The sequence below is a fragment of the Hermetia illucens genome, chromosome 1 (assembly GCF_905115235.1).
Source record: "Hermetia illucens chromosome 1, iHerIll2.2.curated.20191125, whole genome shotgun sequence".
Taxonomy (NCBI): Eukaryota; Metazoa; Arthropoda; class Insecta; order Diptera; family Stratiomyidae; genus Hermetia; species Hermetia illucens.
This window is the reverse complement of record NC_051849.1, coordinates 63,303,417-63,323,832: the sequence shown is the minus strand read 5'-3', so window position 1 is coordinate 63,323,832 and position 20,416 is coordinate 63,303,417. Positions and strand designations below refer to the sequence as shown.

At 40.8% G+C, this 20,416-nt stretch overlaps 1 protein-coding gene across 1 annotated transcript in view; it reads left to right on the top strand.

Moving 5' to 3' along the window:
* Nucleotides 1-6,106: 6,106 nt before the first annotated feature.
* The window catches only part of LOC119650675 (aminopeptidase N), an 84,727-nt gene continuing 70,417 nt past the window's right edge, over nucleotides 6,107-20,416 (top strand). The window contains 1 exon segment of the mRNA XM_038053630.1: nucleotides 6,107-6,460. The gene's annotated coding sequence lies outside the window, so the exon portion shown is untranslated.

The window sequence follows — 20,416 nt, the reverse complement described above, 5'->3', positions numbered from 1 at the left end:
GAGCTCGTACCTCTACTGTTGAATCTGCTACTGGAGCAGATTATACGAAAGTTTCCTGTTTACTCAAAGGGCACGCTGGTCTTTAAGTCTTGCCAAATCAGTCTCATAAACAGTTATACCGAGACCCGAACTCAGATTCAAAGCCTTCAGGGAGAGGTTCGGCAATGAATGACTTGTTAATGACATTCAATGAATGGAAACTCAACATTATATACTACTGTGTTCAAAACGTAGTGTTAACTTTGTTTTATAAAATGAAAAATCCTTATTTCTGTCTTGTCTAAATCAATTTCATCCTCTTCAAACTAATCCGTTTTTCTAATTCCTTAAAGCATACCACGTTGAACTTTTTTAATGAAGTGATATTTTCGGAGCGGTCTTTTGAGTTTAAGAAACACCCAGAAATCACGCAGAATTAAAGCTGATAAATAAGGCTATTGCGGACCGATGTGAGTGGGATTTTTGACAGAAAACTCATCAAGAACCAATGCCATATGAAATGCTTTTTTTCCAAGAAATTGAGTGTTTTTGGTTCCAAAGGAAATGCCACTTTTCCGAGTTCCGAATGATCCTTCGTTGAAACGCCAATTATATGGACGAGTTCTTTAATTGTCAAACGACAGTTTTTGAGCGCAAAGTCCTAGATTTATCATACTTCACGTGCTGCTCCTGAGTTGACGTTGATGATCAGTCGGGACACTTGGGCAACTTATGAACAACATAAAAACAAAACCTTTCACACCTGAAGCGTCGAGCTTTCGGTTTTCGATTCTTTTATGTATGTGAAAGATAATGCATGCCGACAATGATCAGTCATTGATTCGCGATCCTATACCTTAAATATAACTTAGTGTAACTGGTCGCCTTCATATTTAATTAGTTCGGCTGTAATTCCATTGGCTCCAGGCGACATGAATTTAAGCCGATGTATTACACTGACTGTTTCTTCTGTGAAAATTCTATTCTTTGTCTGGGCATCGAAGTGTATATGGTTTCATACTGGTGACTTGTCGGTAAAACTGTACCTGTGCAGGAACGGTTATACCGATTAACCCCAAATTTTGTGGGAAGATGGGGTCTCACTCAAACATAGACTAAGTTACATCGTTTTATCTTTAACTTAAGGGTGTGTCTTCATATATAGAGAAGGGGGTGTACAATTTTTTTCACCAAATATAGTCGTGTGGGTTACCAAATAAAACGTCTCGAAAAATCAGAAAAAAATCAATTATCTGCCACTATACCGTGCCTAGCCTCTGAAATACCTTCCATACCTCCATACCATACTCTTTAAATAAAGTTGATGATAGTGTAATTTTTTGTAATTAACTGCAAAACCCCCTTTAAGGTACACTCGAAATTTCATGATATGATTCAGTAACATAGGGCGTAATATGAAATGTGATCCTACCAAGGTTTGTGGAATTCGCACTATTATTAACAAAGTTATAATAGGTCAAAATTATCGCTTCAGTGCAAATTCAAAGACTTTGAGTGTCAGTAGAACGTGAAAATGAATATTCTGCCATAATATAGGCAATATTCTAAGTGCTAGGTACTATTGGGTCGAACGTACACCCAAATGGTGTAATATAGGAAATACACAAACCTTTCATACCTGAAGCGTCCAGCTTGCGGTTCCCCGACTTGTTTTTATTTGTGACGCTTCATTGTTCCACGGAATTCGTGGTAAGCCTTTGCTTATGGACTCGTTGAGGTTACAGCGTTGTCCGGTATGCAACATTTTTCGTTTCGGTAAGACTTTACCTCCTTTTGGTGAGATTTAAACAATCTTCCGGGCGCTTCGTATCCCCCCAGGAGCACCTTAAACTCTCCCACTCCTAATAATGGCCTAATAAAGTTTCCTCAGCCGTTCCTCTCCATTTTTCAATGTAGTAGCCATGAGCCCATTTCCGACTCCATGGAATGGCACTGGAGCGTATAGCGGCTCCTCTCGTGGCCAGCTCGTCCGCTGCTCCATTGCCTTCTAACCCGGAATGACCTGGAACCCAGAGTATCCAGACCTTACTGAGCGAACCGACTGTGTTCAGTTTGTTAAGGTATTCCCATGGCAGTTTGAAGTTTACTTGGTAGGATCTGAGTGCCTTAATAGATGCTTGGATCAGTTAGAACAGCAATGTCCTGTCTCTACAGTTCCTTTCGAGATTGAAGGCCCATTTCCCAGCTCAGACCTGCCCTTTCAACCTCTTCCGCGATTTTTTCGGGAACCTTGGTAGGCTCACCACCCGATATGTTTTCCGAAGTATCATTCCTCCCATGTTTTGAGTGATGAAGAAGCGCAGAAGCTTCACTGTTTCAAACGCTGCAGATTTGATAAAGAAGACTGGCGTCGCCATGTGCGCCCCTGGTATATAATCCTTAGCATATGTCGGTAGTTCCATTGCTTCCATCCTGGCAGTTTAGGGGTTATAGTCTTACGCCAGTTCGCCGTGTCCTACTTTGCGCAGTCCGCCAGTATAAAACTTAGTCGGAAGCGTATATCGATGAACAAGAGCTCTTTATTCCGTCCCTCACACATTTTCATGACGAAAAGGTCCTCAATCATTTCCTGTTCCTCATCAGTGATATTTGCATCGGAAATAATTTCGCTACAATGGCCAGTCGAATGCTCTTTTCTGCATTAGTATAGCTAACGGCGGGTCTCCTGGCTCCTGGTTTCAACCATGACCGCCTGGATATTTCCCCTCTCTGGGTCTCGGGTTTAGGTCTTTTGGGAGCATTTACCTTTTGCGGTCGGATTTCCTCTGCTCCTCTCTTTCTTAGCTTTGATGCTGAAGGCTTAGGTCTGTCCTTTTTCAGAGTCTCCTCTGATTTTAGGTCTCCAGCTAGCTCAGGTACCATCTGGCATCTGAGACCTGTCTCCTTCCATACATATGGTATGGTGACCTCGGACGTACCTTTGCTCGTCTCTGCTTTTGGCGCGGGGACCACTACTTTACCTTATAATTACTTCCTTCTTGGGTGTAGTCATCTGGCTCTCAGTGTTACGGCGATGTGGCTCCGTCTGATGGGCTAGTTTGTGTGCGGCACGGGATCCTGCTTGGTTGTTTTTAGTTTTTTTTATGTCATTTGTGTACTCATATCGTCCCACGAATATGGGGGTGAGGAGGTCCGCCGTGCCATAGATCCCCCTCCCCCTAGCGCGGTAAAGTCAGGATAACTCATGAAAGTATGAATGAGGCTCCTTTCGAATACAGTTATCCTCGACTGCAAACTTTTCAATGGGCACGGTTCGCATAATATGTTTTCGATTCCTCGGTCTAGACCCATCGCTTTTTGTTAATAGGAAGGTTATCTCGTACCTTGAGTGTGGCTATCAGAAGGCTTTTTTTGCATCAGTCTATCATGTCTACTACTTGACTCCACAACCATAGTTAATAGCGATTATTTTCCTTCTTTCTTTGTTTCTTTCTTCTCTCCTAGTTCGCATGTACATATAATCCCGAAGTAATGAATAATTTATACTCACTATCAAGCAGCAGGAGTAGGTTCCTTAGTCAGCCAAAAAATGAAACCTGCTGTTATCGGCTTTGAAAACATAAGTGAACGGCTACGCACTCTGCGCTTGAAAATCAAATTTAGAAATATAAGCCTCATTGACGTTCACGTCCCTACAGAGGAGACTGCAGAGTCGGAGAAGGATACCTTCTATGAGGCAGTAGAATGAACCCTCAAAGCCTGTGCCACATATAATATCAAAATCATATTTGGGCATTTTAAAATCCACATAGGGACAGAGCCCGTGTTCAGGCGATACGTTGGCTGACACCAAAATACAAATGATAACGGACTGCGTATTATTTAATTAGCAGTGTTACACGAAATGGTTGTTGGAAGTACCTGGTTTGCGCGAAAAGCGGCCCACGAACAAACGTGAGCCTCTCCAGACGAGACCACTTTCAACCAAATTGACCACGTGCTAATCGAACGCCGCCACCTCTCAGCCTTGATGAACATGTGGGGGGGCCAACGTACAGTCAGACCGCAGAGACGTATCACGAACTCCATCGAGCGGAGAAGCGACTTCACAGACGGAAAAAGAAAACCTGGGAGAACCAACAAGTCTGTGAACTAGAATCACCAGACGCGGAAGTTTTACCAACAAGTCAGCAGGATGAAGCGACCTCCTCATCCTGCCGGAATTCGGTTTCCCGACGAAATTGATAAGACTGACTAGGCTGACCCTGACCAATGTACGAGCCCAGATAAAAGCAGCAGGATCACTCTCAACACCATTCGACATTAGCAACGGTCTACGACAAGGGGATGCCCTATCATGTAGCCTCTTTAACCTGTCCATCGAGAAAGTGATTCGTGATGCTTAGGTAAATGCAAGAGGTAAGATCCTCTTTGAGTCCACCCAACTTCTGGCCTATGCTGACGATATCGACATCATGGGAAGAACCACCCGAGACGTACAAACTGCCTTCATACATATCCAGCAGGCGGCGCGATATCTTGGGCTACACATCAATGAAGGTAATAAAAATATATGGTGGCAACGTGAGCACCAAAAACCAACCAACCAACAACATCAAACCGCACTGGTCAAACACGAAGAAGAATAAGGGTAGGAGAATACAACTTTGACACTGTTGATAATTTCTCCTTTCTAGGGTCGAAAATCACAACCGATAACAGCTACGATGATGAAATCCGCGCACGGTTGTTGACCAACAGAGCCTATTCCAGCTTCCAGAAACTCTTCCGCTCGAAACGTCTCACCATAGGGTCAAAGCTCTTACTGTACACGACCATGATCTTGTCAGTCCTCATGTATTCCTCGGAGACCTGGGTTCTTAGCAAGGAAAATTGCGAATTCTTGGCCGCGTTCGAAAGAAGAATCCTGCGAAGAATTTTTGCCCCCCTACATGAGGATGGACGATTCCATAGCGTACATGACGACGAAATCAATGAGCAATACCATGATCGCCAAGTTGTGGATAAAATCCGGTTCAATAGGTTGTTACGGGGGGCGGGTCACTTAATCCGTATGGATGAAGATGATCCAGCCCGGAAAGTCTACAAGTACCCTGCCTGAGATGGAACGAGGGCGTAGGTCTGGACACCAGATAGCTTTTAGGAATATCGAATGGCCCTCGGGTGGACCTCGGCGCAAAACCGGGATATCTGGAGTTCTTTATTAAGGCGGGCCTAGTCCGGATACCGGTTGTTGTGTCGTTGATGATGATCAAGAAGCTAGTTTCAATAAATGTCAGTGTCTTAGTCTAAAGGGATTTAATGAGACACTCTAATTCGTGAAAGTACCGCCATCCCAATTTGTTTCCAGTGCATGCTCCAATTACTTGTCAACTGATTGTTGCAGTAACTTACACAGTTTTAATTAAACCCAGTTTATAATTGCTAAATATTGCAATTCACTATCTACGCATACACCACAACAGGAAGCAATAGTGGCGAAATCGTGCGTGTTTCTTGCCATGCACTATCTGAAAATCACTTGAGGAGTAATTTCCATTAAGCCAATTTCTCGAAAGTGCGTAAGTCTCTTTATTTGTACCGAGTCATTTCCTCGCATGGTACAGACCAATTTCAACACAATAAACATTACAACGGCCAAGATTTAAAGTCCTCTTGAGCCGAAAAAGGAAGTAAATACTTTAAAAGACATCTTCTCGCGAAGCGTTGATAATATTTGCGATGACGCTGATCCCGACGAATGGAGACAGCATTTTGAGTGTTTGGAAAGGCGCTGAAATTGAAATCACAATTACCATTCATTGAATACTATGGCATTGCTTGCTCGCACCATGACCACAATCACTATTGCCAGATTAAGAATGAATGGGCCTGAATGAAAAGTCGTTCTAAGAAATGGAGAATATTTTAGAGCACGGACAAACTAAGAGACCTTAGACCTAAATTCAGTTCTTCACGGTTGCTGGAGTTTCTCAAACCTGGAGTTAAACTTTTATAGGGAAAGCACTGCAGCCCCAGTCGATGACAATCCCAAACATTCGGTAACACCGTAGACATTGTACTCTTAGTGTGAATATCATACAACGATCGAGCTTTGGTGGGCGATTCTGGATAAATTTTTTGCCGTCAATCCTTACAGAACCTAAGTAGTAAATAGCAACACATAAACATATCCACTTTACATTTAATTGGATAATTTCAGTAGCAATTCGTCGGATTAACTCAATCTTGTAGCACTGAATTTGATTTTAGTAATGTCTCAGTCTGGTGATAGCGAATGGTTCAGAAAGACGCGTCGTGCAATATCGGTCCTATATCCGCTCCCATAGTGAAACCTAAAATATTCAAGTGAAAAAGGATACTATCCAAGAAATAAGATTGATTTGTGCATTGCTGATCCACTAAATTCAAAAAACTAGTGTCTGATGTGCTGAGAGTGAGATTGATACTTCCAGAGAATAACCACAAAACGGATATATTTCTTCGCAAAAAGGACTTGGTAAATAGAAACTTTAATCTTAAGTTTAATGTAGATAATTAAAACTATAAAATATTCTAAAAGATACGAAAATTAACTAAGGTCCTAGAACATAAACATGAACTAGCGACATAAAGGTATGCAAAAAATATCACCCAAATTTCGTCTTCATACGGTTTTAGTGGAAACTGATTATAACGAATCCAGGGTTTCTCATTTCTAAAAATGTTTCTAACACAAATGCTACTGAGATATCTTTCTTGATTTTATATTCATATCTTCTCATAGAGATAAGTCCTTAAAGTTATTTTATGTCAATGAAATTTCCAAGCACCTTGTGCGTGTGAAATAGCGGACAAAATAAAACAGGGCATGTTCGCAATATGGAACTAGCTCATTGGTTAGGAACATTGCAAGAAAAATATGAGCAAAAGGATGAAAAATGAAGAAATTTATTCCTTAAAGCAAAACCTTATTAAATAAGTTACATACTAAAATGAGCAAACAATGGTCCCAAAAATTTAAACACTTTTAGGATTTTCCTTTTAAACAAGTTCTATGTCGCGAATGTCGAGAACATTTAGGAAAGTCCAGTGACCATACACATAGTCCTTTTTAAGGTTTTGTTTGCAAAACTGTCTGTCTGTCTGTCCGTCTGTCTATCCGTCTGTCTTTTTTTATGAGGAGGTAGAAATCTTCAAAAGACACTGGCCTGGACACGCCAGCGTGTGGGATTCTTACCCACTAAAACCACCCCCGGCTTCCCCCAAACCCCGTGGAACCACCGTACGGTATTACATCACGGGGCGGAGTCAGCTCATTTTAGCTTGGTCCCCTTTCATCGCAGTGTACATAACCGCGCTTTTCTAGTTTCCTCTGCCTTTCGTAGTTTGCTCTGGATAGATACGACTATGGAGTTGATCGCATCCCAATCTTCCTGTCATGCTAACATTCTTCGCACCAGATTCTCTGGTACGAGTACCTCTTCTAGAGTCTCCTCTAGGTTCTTCCTTTCCTCCACAAACCTTGAACAGTGGAAGAATACATGCTCTGGGTCCTCTGGGACGCCATCGCAGTTTGGACAATTGGGTGAAGTATCTAGTTTAAACCTAAACAGGTACTGCCGATATCCTCCATGCCCCGTGAGAAACTGAGTAAGATTTTAATCAATCTCACCGTGCCGTCTCTTCAACCACTCCTTGATGGCAGGGATGAACCTGTGTGTCCACCGACCCATTCCCGAGCGTTTTCAACGCTCTTGCCATCTATTTAGAGATCTCTCCCTTTCGGCGTTCTTCGTCTGCGTTATATATATTCGTCATCTCATCTGCCAAGATGTCAATGGGTATCATTCCAGAGATGATGAATGCTGCATCATCTGAGATAGTCCTGAATGCCTCGTAGGACTGTTCTTCTGTAGACTGAAATCAGTTTTTTAGCGTAAAATGTAACCTGCAATGCCTTTCCCCAAACTGGAGCTGCATAGAGCAGGATCGAACTCACTACCCTAGCTATAAGCAACCTGGAAGCATGCCGTGGCCCTCCCACGTTCGGCATCATCCTTGCCAGGGCCACACTCGCAGTGGATGCTTTGTCATAAACATACTGCACGTGTGGCTTATTCCTAAACTTCCCGTCTATCATCACTCCCAGGCTGGCAGGCTTAGAAGTGATGATATAATTTCCAATTTGAATACGGGCAAAATTTCTTTTACGGCGCTTGATAATAGGGACCGCTTCCGTTTTTTCCTCTGCAAGTGTCAGACCAGAACTCTCTAGCCAACCCTTAACAGCACTGATCGCTTCGCATGAGTATAACTCAACATCTTCGAGATGCTTTGCGACCATCACTAGCGCTATATCATCGGCGTAGCCCACCACCGTGGCGTGGTGTCATACCAAAGCCTCCGTTCTTGTAAATAGCTGTTGACAATAGCTGCAAGATAAGCGGGAATACCAATCTTCGCTAGAGATTCCCGTATTAGGTTCCAATTGGCCCAATTGCAAATGCATTTCTCACGTCCAGGGTCACTACTATGCAATATTTGCTAATACTGCACTTTCCGTGAATTGCATCTTCGGCTAAGCCAGTAACCATTTTGATGGCATCAATGGTTGATCTGTCTTTACGGAACCCATACTACCGATCTGAGAGACCTTCCTAACTCTCAACAACCGGGAGTAATCTATTATAGATTACTCACTTTAGCATTTTGCCCACAGTGTCCAAAAGACAAATAGGTCTGTAGGAGCTAGACTCACTTGGAGGTTTGTCAGCTTTAGGTAATAGCACCAACTTCTGTCGTTTCCATGATGCAGGAAACATCCCCTCGGACATGCACGCTTCGAACAACTCAGCGAACATGTCCGTCACACGCACTTTTCTCAGAAACGGCTATACCGATTGACACAAAATTTGGTGAGAAGGTGGGAACTGTGGACGCCCAGACATGCAGTGAGTGATGTCCTTCTATGTTGATATTTAGGCTGTATGTAAAAGGGGGGTGTACAAATTTTTTTCACCAAATATAGTCATGTGGGGTATCAAATGAAAGATCTCAATTAGTACTTTTCGAGGCCGGTCTTAGTTTCGAGATTTATTGAAAAGGCGGGTAGTGGGAGGGGTGGAAAGTGATGATTTCTTTAACAGACCCATTCTCAGAAACTACCCAACCGAAAAATCTGAAAAAATTCATGAAGCTCCCTCTATCCGGTTCCCAGGCCTCAAAGTACTCTTCATATCGATTTCTGTTCAAATTAAGTTAATAATAGTATATTACCATATTTTTGGGGAAATTGAGTAAAACCGCCCTTAAGTTTACCCCAGAGTTATAAAAATTGGTAGTAGTATAAAATATAATATGAAGCATATTATTCATATTATTTGACATGAAAATGGACGATTCCGTAGCCCGAAAAATCTATAAGGGACATGTCTATGGTAGAAAAAGAAAAAGAAAGGGTGGCAGACCATGAACGATAGCCTAGGTCAGGACACCAGATAGCTTTTAGGATTATGAAATTCATAGACCTCAGCCCAAAACCAGGACGTCTGGAGTTCTTTGCTAACGCGAGCCTAGACCGGATACCGGTTATTGCGCCATTGATGTAGATATACATCACCGTTCACTTTATTGTCGTATTCTTCCGAAATGAATTTTAAGAGGCTTTCTTGATAAATTTCTAAAATATAGTAATATACCATTATTAACGTCTTCAGAGCGGATATTATTATGAGATGTAAATTTACTGCATGTTCACACCAAATTTCGTGACAATAAGTTCAGTAGTTTCAGAGTAAATCAGGTGCGACAGACAGAAAGACATTGAATTGATTTTAATAAGGTTTTGTTTCAGACAAAACCTTAAAAAGGACTGGGGAGAAGTAGCTTCTTCATATATGGGATTTTATATTTCACTTTTGGGTTACATCAGTTATTCTCGTTAATTACGATGTCAGCATCTTATTGGCATTGCTTGAAATACTTGATTATTTGAACGGCTATAACTTTGATACTAATAGCCAGGTTTTGCATTAAACTTTCCAGTATTATGCATGATGCTATCCGCTATGCACCGCAAAATTCGGTGCTCCGAGGATGAACTTAAGGGGGTTTTCGGTCAATTTCTAAAAGTTATTAACATACTATTATTAAGTTTATTTGAGCAGGTATCGCCATGGGATGTATTTTGAGGCCTAGATTTCACATTAGGGCACCACCATGAATTTTGTTCAGATTTTTGGGATGGATAGTTTCTGGAAATGTGTCCTATTTCACTTTAAGTTTGCACATTCCGACTCGTAACTCGCCCATTATGCAATTCACGGTTAAAGTAAACTCTGCTTGTGATCGTACTAATCGAAACCTTTCATTTGATATCTAACGAATTTTATATCTCCCGTTTGCATGTATTCTTTGAACTCCACATAAATTTATATCACTCGTTGCATGCGTGGGTCTCATAATTCCCATATGTCCATCAAATTGTAGCCATTTTGGAGAGAAGTGTGTGTGATAGATGGATTGATCTTAATAAGGTTTTGTTTCACATAAAATCTTCAGAAGGAACTGGTGGTTAGGATAGGTTTTAGGTTTTTTTTTCTCATAGTAACTTACATCTAAGTATTACATCTAGGTGTGATTTGTCAAAAGTCCTCCGTGGACTCATGACCGCGCCTGCTCTCTTTCGGAATGAAAAACACTCGTGTGCGCCTTCAGGACTGTGGTACGTATCCTAAAGAGATTCAGCTCCGGTAAATCTCAACAAGCCACGGCACAACCCTTTCCTGCTGCTTCTGTAGCATGACTGGCATTATGCCATCTGGGCCTGGAGATTTATATGCGGAGAAGCCCATCTTATCCTCGGTAATTACCGATTTGATAGTCTCGCATAGCTGGGGTGGCCGCAAACCCTCCAAGCAAGGTTCTGACTCACAGTCCTCTTCGCTGGCGGAAAGTGCGTTTAAATCAGTAGCTCCAAGGTTTCTCTAGAAGATTCCGTCCAGGAGCCTTTCGACTTTTTAAGAAAGGATGGGCTCTTATGTTCCTTGTACAGAATCTTACTGAGCCTCGTGGATTGACTGGTGCTTTCGATGTTCTGACAATAGTCCGACCCAGACTTGGCGGTCCTCATGGCCGACTTATACTTCTTCAGGCAGTCTTTGTATGGCTGCCAATATTTTTGCCTGTAGGATGTTGAAGATTTCTCTGGTCAGCTTCCTGAAGCTGGAGAGATCATCATTCCACCACAGTGGCAGTGTTTTTTTGCTGTACTTAGTAGGGAACGAGACTTTAAAGACAGTATCGAATGGCTTTTCCAGAGCCCCGACCTTTGACTCCAGTTCGTCTGTCGTGCCAATCGTAACAATTTGCGCACCGGAGAGTTTGTTCTTAATTAATTGACTAAACTTTCTCCAATCAATCCTCCTGGGGTCTCTGAAGGGTTTGGAGACCTCCGCAGCAAGATTTAAACTGAAAAGTATCAAACTGTGGTCAGAGAAGGATTTCTGGTCAGACACTCTCCAGTCCTCCACCTTAGGAATCCCATTGTCCCCCTATATCGCCCTATATCAAGGACCTCCTCCCAACCGGCACAATTCTCCGAGCAGGGGAAATAGAAGGTTGGTTTTGCAGAGCGGAACACTTTTACCTTTGCACTCCTGACTCCGAACCGCACTTTATAGACGGCCTTTTTCAGTGCCTCCAGGCACTCTTCGTTTATACGGAGTAGTAAAGTTTGGCTTTTTGTCTGAGGCTCCTCCTCCCTGATAACAACCCAGTTGTCCATGGGAATCCCGGGGTTTTGAAGGCGCAGGAATTGGACGAGCTTGTCCTTATTCATGCGGATCTTCGGCAACGGTAAGGGATGACCTTGAGCTTTACGCCCTCCCAGGCGTCGCTGATCTTAGCGACATACGAACCGAGAAAGTCCCTAGAGAACTGGTCCTCGCAAGCTATAACGTGAAACCCAGTTTGACGGCAGTGGGTTCCAGGCTGGATGCGCCTGGCATCACTCCCTCTTCTTCTATCGTCGTTTTTTGTTTTTTTAAAATTGATTTAATTGTCTTGTTGGACCGGAGGTGTGAAAAATAAACTAATCGGCAAATTGAATCAGGTTAGTGCCGATTTCAGGGGACGGAACGTCAGCCGTGAAAACCTTATATAGGTCGGATCTTTAAGGCACTCCAAATGTTACCGGAAAGAGATCGAAAATTTCGTTGCCGACGCAATTTAATTTATAAATAAGTCCGTTTACCCTGATGGAATCAAAGGCATTTTCTAGGCCAGAAGCCCAGGTACTTGTTGAGAAAAAAGCGGTGAGCTTGTAGCAATGTTTTGAGATGAATTCTTTGACTGTTGATTGAACAATCACAGTGCGGGTTGGGTCTTTGCAAGGAGGAGATACATTGAGCTGTCGCTCAAAAGATTCCGCAAGGATTGTTGCTTTTCCAGCGTATCTGCAGCTAGGTTCCCTGTTCTTAGTCAGAACGAAGTTTCGGGATTTGTGTTTCTCTGTTAGTCTATTTACGTCTTGGAATATATTTGGCCCGGGCTTGATATCTGCTAATTTGCAAGTAAGCTCTTTGTTATGCAAATTCGCCACCAACTCCGGATTACCGTACTGAGGCAGTTGATCCGGGAGAGCAATGGATTATATTCAGCATTAACTCTATTTCCGTGCTTATGGAACATACGCCTAAGATTCCTACGCCAAATCTGTCTGACCTTCTGGTGAAGCATTATGTCGTGGGAAAGTGAGTTGTACTGGAACTCATCGACTTTAATAAGCTTTCTGTTTCTGCGTGTAGCCGTATTAATGGCGTCTGTCACCAAAATTATTGCTACGTCGATTTCTTTTTCTGACAATTTACGGGTGGTTGGCTTCGTCAACTTCAGCCTTGGGGCCAAATCTGACTTGATATTATCCTAGTTCGTCTGGATAAATGATCTGACAGTTATCATTACTCGCTTTTGCGATGCAGAGAACGAGGGCAGTTGGAGTTGCACTGCACAGTGGTTGGACATCCCTGACAGAATTTTACAGGAGATCACCTGAAAGATTTGTGTTGTTTCCTCAGATATCAGGCAGTAATCCAGAGAGAAGTGACTAGAAGGTTTTATTAGTGAATGGTCTTAACAACATCTCAAAGTCGGTTGGTGTGAAAGGGTGATTTTAGTAGGTTTTCCCCATTTCTGTGGACTGCCGTATCCCCCAGAAGGTGTACCTCGAGTTGAAGTTCCTACGGAAAATAAGGTATTTGGACTTTAACATGAGATTAACCGAAACTTTCAGGTATTGGCCCAGCTGCTCAGTGTGGGAGCTGCATCTACTATAGACAGATACCACCGAAATCCGCCTGTTATCTACCGGTATTACTATTGCCGCCGCAGAGAGAAAGGCGGGCAGGTTTTCAATGACTAGGGCAGGGCCAGTGTTGTTGTCATTCCGGAAAATGTTATGTCCGGTAAATTGAACATTGTTGTTTTTAAGATGGGTTTCCGAAACGCAGTAGATATCTCCTTTCAAAATTCCAGGGCTGAGGACAAAATTAAGCGAGCGCTTTTCGCTTTAGCTACTCCGTTGTTTATTTCTATTCCAAGACCTTTCTCCTTCCTTCTTTCATGCCGGAACGATGTACAAGCATAAGAGACATCGCCTGGGCGAAATTATCACTGAAAGTTTTATACTCCAGGGACTGCTTAAAATTTAACGTTGCACTTATTACCGCTACCAAATAATGCTATTGAAAAGACAGAGCTTCAGTTTTCACATGAGTATAACTCATGAACATCCTCAGTGTTTTGTAATCAATCACAGCCGATGGTATCTTTGCATTGTCCAATGGAGTAGCTTCTTGAAGGCAATTACGTAACTACACAAAGTCTTGTAGATTATAAGTTCATCATCATTGACTGGAGTCTCCTTTTGCTCCGCTGGGTATCGACAAAGTGGGACGGGGAAACTGAGAGATATTTCCGGTCAAGCCAGTAACCATTTTTATGGTTTCAATGGCGTGAACAGTTTGCGGAAACCAGACAACCAATCTGAAAAGCATCCAGGTTATCCTAGACCAGCCGTTACCAGCTTAAGAATTTCCTCTATAGCGAATAAAAGGCACCAACACCAGCTTCAACCTTTCTCATAATGCAAGTAAGATCTTCCCTACAATGTATGCTTGGTACAACTGTCCTTATCTTTACCGCAAGTTTGGATGCCTTATTACAAAGGTATGCCTTTCGGGCCTGGAGCTTTGCTTTCCCATATCCCACTACAAATTTGCAGTAGCTTTTCTCTAATTGTTGAAGGTACCACTATTATCTCTCGAATCGCTGATGTTAGTTAAAATTCCTTCTGATTTTCAGCAGGAAATTAGTGCATATGATTCACTTTCGAGTGGCCCTTTTACAGCGGTCTAGAAACTCACCACAAACTAGTGGCTACGTTTACGCAGATTGCACCTTCCTTACTTCAGGCTCTTTCATTGGCTTGTTTCTTTATGCCATGCATCACATATACGGCACCAGCCCCATCAAAACGATGCCCAGAATACTTCCAGGAAACCCAGGACATGTCCAAAGTTTTCCTTTCAATTCGAATCGCCTGAGCGATTATAATGACGACGCAACATGCTCTCCGTATACTACTTTGGAGTTCGCCGTATACTTCTTTCTAGTTCAAAATTTTATAGGTGAAAAAAGTTGTCCATTTTCCGCTCTGAAACTTTCTATGCATTACCACTTTAGGTCCACAAATATTGCTCAATATGTCTACAGCAAACCTTCATTAACGAAAGGATTTCTCTATCCACATCTAAGGATGCGTTCGGTTCTTCAGTCTTAGGACACTCTTGGAAAGAATTTAAACCAAGTTTACCAGCTCTCGGATTGCCTGCCCCAAGCTTAAACACCGCGCTTGGGAGTATAGAATAGAAAAGAAGAAAATATTGCAGAATCTATAAGAAAAAGCTAAAAGTAACTGAAAACTAATATTAGATAATCGAACAAAAATATCTACAATTAAATAAATATAGTAGCGAATTCAGGGAAATGGTAAACTTTCCATTAAGTTTTTAAAGTGTAGCCGCTGGCCGCACCGAAAAGTATGATATCTAGAGATTATCAAGTGATATAAACAAGTTGATTTACGCAACTATCTACATAACAATGACGATAACAATTCTATTCCAGAATTTATCTTTGAATTTAATTCTTGGTAGCTCGTGCCTACGTTATCGCTGGAATCAGGAAATCAAATTTACTATGAATAAATACACATAACATATGTGCGAATATGCTATCTAGGCATGTGTTTGGTGGTCAGAGTATATCGTATTTATTAGTGAAAGTCCAGGCAGATATTGATTATAAATTGATATAGATATGAAAGAAATTTGTAGTTGTCATTATCACGTGGATTTAGTCACAACGAAAGTAACGAAATAATCTGTACTGCTTGCCAAACTAAATTTAAAAATATATCCATTCACTTTGTTGCAATATGGTATTGTTCTTGTATTTCGAAGTAGCAGTTTTTATATTGAACTTTGTAGTTCCATTATCTGTATTGTATTAGTAAAAGAAAGAGGGCTTCTGCAACGATTTCAAGGGTTAGAATGCCATTAGTAAAGACTATTCTAGAAAGATCTGTCAACAATAAAGGCCAAGTATAACTTCTCCGTCGAAAAATTGGTTTAAACCAATCGCTTAGAATATGGCTTTCAATAGTTTTATTTTGCTGCTCTCTATCTCGATATCTACTCAAATAAAGTCAAAAGCATATTGCTACATTGTGGATTTACTAAAAATTTACTTAAGCTCTAAAACCAGAAAATAAAGTAGACCACGACATGAAGCACCAAATTGAAAAGTTTGGTGGAAACCGCACTATCATAGTTATAATAAGTCGGATTTTCGTAAAATTATGTACGTACGAAGTAAATAGTTGCATATATTTAATGCACATAAATGCGAGCGAATTATAAATGGAACTATGTATGTTCTATCCAAATATTCTTCGTTAAAACTTCGTGACTTCCCATGGTTTTGTTTTTTCCCCGCCGTCAACGTCTCTAAATTGGATTGTTGAATTTTACCATTTGGCTTACATAATCCCACCGCTGCCATTGATTGTTGATGTGGAAGTCGAAACTTCCATGTTCGGACTGGTTGTTCTTTTGTAAAAACTCGAGGCTTCCAAAGACCCTTTTATATAAAACCTCGAGACTTCCGTAATTTTAATTACCCACAGACCATTTCCGGTACCGCAACGCTGAGTTCCGCACGGTACCCACTCCGTAACGTGTAATACAAACATTTTATTTAGAAATTAATTTTTTACCATGAGTTTTATTATTGTTTTGGAGTTTTTACTTTGGGTGCAAGCAGTACAGACGTACTCTGAAGTGTTCAAAGTTTTCAAGTTTTTAGACGAATTTCTTTTTTTTAACTTTATAAATTTTATAACTAGTATTGGTTTTGCTAATATACCTAATTAGTTTTGTGCTCAAATATTAAAGTTGTCTGAAAGTGGCAGAAAGCGAACAAGGGGGAATGAATCCCCGGATGATAATCTTCGAAGCAAACTGAGAGTTCTGCGAAGACCACCACCATTACCATCTGAAATGGCGGGCGCATCCAACCGGTTTAGCATTTTACAAGTAGATGAAAATGAAATGGCAGTGGATAGCGATACAGTTAATGTGGTCACCGCCACTCAAAAGAAAGTAAAAATTCCACCTATTGTCTTTCCGAAACTACAGAAAGCTGAAATTGACGAGGCGATGGATAAACTCAATGTTACTGTATACTATGTCAAGTATTCAGGCATCGGACGGAAACTTTTCACTGACACTATCGAAGACTTTGACCGAGTTATTAACCACTTCAAAGTAAATAAGACTGAATTCTTTACTTATTGTCGACCAGACAAAAGGCCGATCAAAATTTTGTTATCGGGCCTGCACAGCATGGATAATAACAAACTGGCTGAGCTGCTTAAAACCGAATATGGCATTACCTGTCTAGATGTAAAAAAGTTTGAACCATCGAAATCCCGCTACACCGAGCAAACGTTTTACATTTTATATTTTGAAAAAGGTACGATCAAGCTAGCGGATCTCCGTCGAATAAAATCAATTCAGCGTACAATTATCACTTGGAGTTATTATAGTAATGCACGAAGTGGCCCCACTCAATGTCACAACTGCCAGCTGTACGGCCACGGTAGCTCTAACTGTAATCTGCCTACTAAATGCCAAATTTGCAGCATTTCGCACAAAACAACTGATTGCCAGTATGCAAAACTCCAAGCTGATCTAATTAGATCATTTCTAAAGTGTGCTAACTGTATTCTTCAGCATTTAGCAAGTGATCCTACTTGCCCAAAGCGTCAAGAGTATTTAAATGCTGTCAGGGGAGCCGCTCTAGACGAAATCATTCAAGTTACCGTCAGCCGACCAAAACCGCAGCCGTCAATCATTTCAACAATGAAAGCTTTCCTCCTTTAAAGTTACATGTTAATTCGAATTTGCAGCAGAGTGCTTCGAAGTCGAACTTTGAACCCTCACGAACATCGTTTAGTCATGCAGTCAGGAACGGACTGCCTACGACCAATAGTAGAAATACAATTAATAATGCGAGTAACCTGTTTTCTCCAGAGCAAATGATAGAACTGTCAGCCGAGCTTATCACAAATCTTTCAGACTGCAAGTCTAGAACAGACCAATTTAATGTCATTGTAAACTTAGCTGCTAAGTTCCTTTACGTCCATAAACTTAAAGTAGTTCTATGGAACGCACAAAGCGTTAAAAATAAGTCCGATGAGCTTTTTGACTTTGCAATAAGTGATCATATTGATATTTTGTTATTAACAGAAACTTGGCTTAAGAGTAAAGATAAGTTCTTTCATCCTAGTTTTAAGACTTATAGGAATGATAGGCAAGATGTAGTAGGCGGGGGGGGTTGCCATAAGTTTAAGAAATAACATCAAGCATAAAATATTACCCGCGTTCAAAACTGAAATTCTTGAGACTATTGCTTTAAGACTAGAGGAGTTGGATTTGAATATTGTCGTTGCTTACTTTCCAGGCACGAAGCTTAATGTGCAGAAACTAAAAGCGTTTGAAAACGACCTTAAATTACTGATTAGTAAAAATGAAAAATTACTCCTTTGTGGTGATTTAAATGCACGACACCGTCATTGGAACTGTGTAAAAGCGAACAAGGCTGGCAAAATACTTTTTGATCTTGTTTGTGAAAGAAACCTTTTTATTCACACTCCCACAAGACCCACCTTTTTGAACCCTAGGGGATACGACTCTACATTAGATCTTGTAATTTCAAACGGCCGAATCGACCAACCTGTAACAGGGGACAAATTATCTTCGCCTCATTTACCAGTAGACTTTCAACTAATTTCTGAGACTTCACTATCAAATTCAGACGAATCAGTGGATAGAATTAGAATAAACTGGTTGAAATTTAAGAAATACTTGAATGATATTATACAGCTTAAAAATTTAAATTTAGCAAAGATCAGCTCTACCGACCAAATTGACTCCCTAATTAGTACCTTTTATTGCCATATTAATAGTGCCATAAAATTCGCATCCTATCCTGAGCAAGCCGATTTATTTCCAAACCAAGTCATTGATGAGGGAACCAAATTCCTAATTTCTTCAAGAAACTACCTACGGCGTCAATGGCAGAAAACTCGAAGCAGAAGCACAAAAACCGTGGTAAATAAGCTTACTAAAGCCATTCAAAGTCGAATCTTCGGTGCTAAAAACAAGCGATGGGGTAGAATGCTTCAAGAAATTCCTAAAAACGGTGATAAATTATGGAAATTAAATAAATTATTAAAGAAGAATAAAATTATTCCGCCCATGCGGAACGCCGGTGATATTATTTACGATGATGAGTCTAAAGCGGAACTTCTAGCAAATCAGTTCCAAAAAGCCCATTTAGCGTCAGACCACTTAGGATCGGTTTTGCTCAACAAAACCGTTCAGGAGAGGGTGGAAAAACTGCGTACTTCACTCTGTGATTTCGATGCTCGTGAACTTTGTTCCCCTAGAGAAATCAAGGCAATCATAAAGCACTTAAAGCTAAAAAAGGCTCCAGGTCCAGATCGGGTAACGAACTCAATGGTTAAGAACTTGTATACTATAATTTCATCGTGAACAGCTGCTTAAAGCTCTCTTATTTTCCAAAAGTTTGGAAGGAGGCTACGGTAGTACCCATTGTTAAACCAGGTAAAGACCCAAAACAGGCCTGTTAGTTTAATTTCTAGTCTCAGCAAAATTTTTGAGAGAGTTATTCTAGCTCGTGTTAATAAGATTCTAAATCAAACGAATTTATTACCTGATTTTCAGTTTGGCTTCAGACCTAAACATTCAACTTCACATCAGGTGTTTCGGGTGACCAGCGAAATCCAAAAAATTTTCAAAGATAAAGAGTCCTTAGGATTTCTTACTTTAGATATTCACAAAACGTTCGACTCTGTTTGGCACTATGGGTTGGTATACAAGCTATTACTGTTCAGGTTTCCAATATATCTGGTCAAGCTTTTACTATCATTTTTAACTGGAAGAAGGTTTACAGTAAAAGTAGGTAGCAAACAATCCTCAGATCGATCGATTCCAGCGGGGGTTCCTCAAGGTTCTCCACTAAGCCCTACACTGTTTAATATCTACACCTCGGACATTCCAACTGCCCCAGGGTGTAAACTAGCTGCATTTGCCGATGATGTTGGCATTATTTCTTCCTCTAACGATCCTTCAACAAAAATGTATCAATTTTATTTTAGGTGGAAGATTAAAGTGAACCCTTCTAAAACACAAGCTGTGTTCTTTACGAAAAAGAGATGCAAAGCTAAGCTGCCAAGCAGAGACATAAATTTTCTTGAGGAGAGTATTAAGTGGTGTAATAGCTTAACATATTTAGGAGTCGTCTTGGATAAAAAACTTACATTTAAAGATCATACTGATTCAATTTGTTCGAAGATATCTAAATCATTTTGCTCGCTTTACTCGCTGCTACACAGAAATTCTAAACTATCGGTAGACAATAAATTGATTATGTTTAGAATGGTTATCCAACCAATTATTTCATACTGTGCTCCGGTTTGGTCTCAATGTGCAAGAACACATAAACTTAAAGTTCAGCGTGCGCAAAATAAAATCCTCAAAGTAATTTTAAACAAATCGTTTGACTTTTCAACTGAAAAACTGTACAATGAGGCAAAAGTCAAATATGTTGAAGATTTATGCTTATCGAACTCCGTCAGATTTATGAACAACTGCAGAACTGTTGGCAACCCTCTAATAAATATCCTATGCTCGTCATAAATTCTAGGTTAAGGTAGTTCAAGTTAAGTTAAGTAGGTTAAGTATTATAGATCTAGTAATTTTGAACAAGGTTTTTTGCACTTTTCCTTGGGTAATTCATACCATAGAACGAATTTATTTACTTGCGA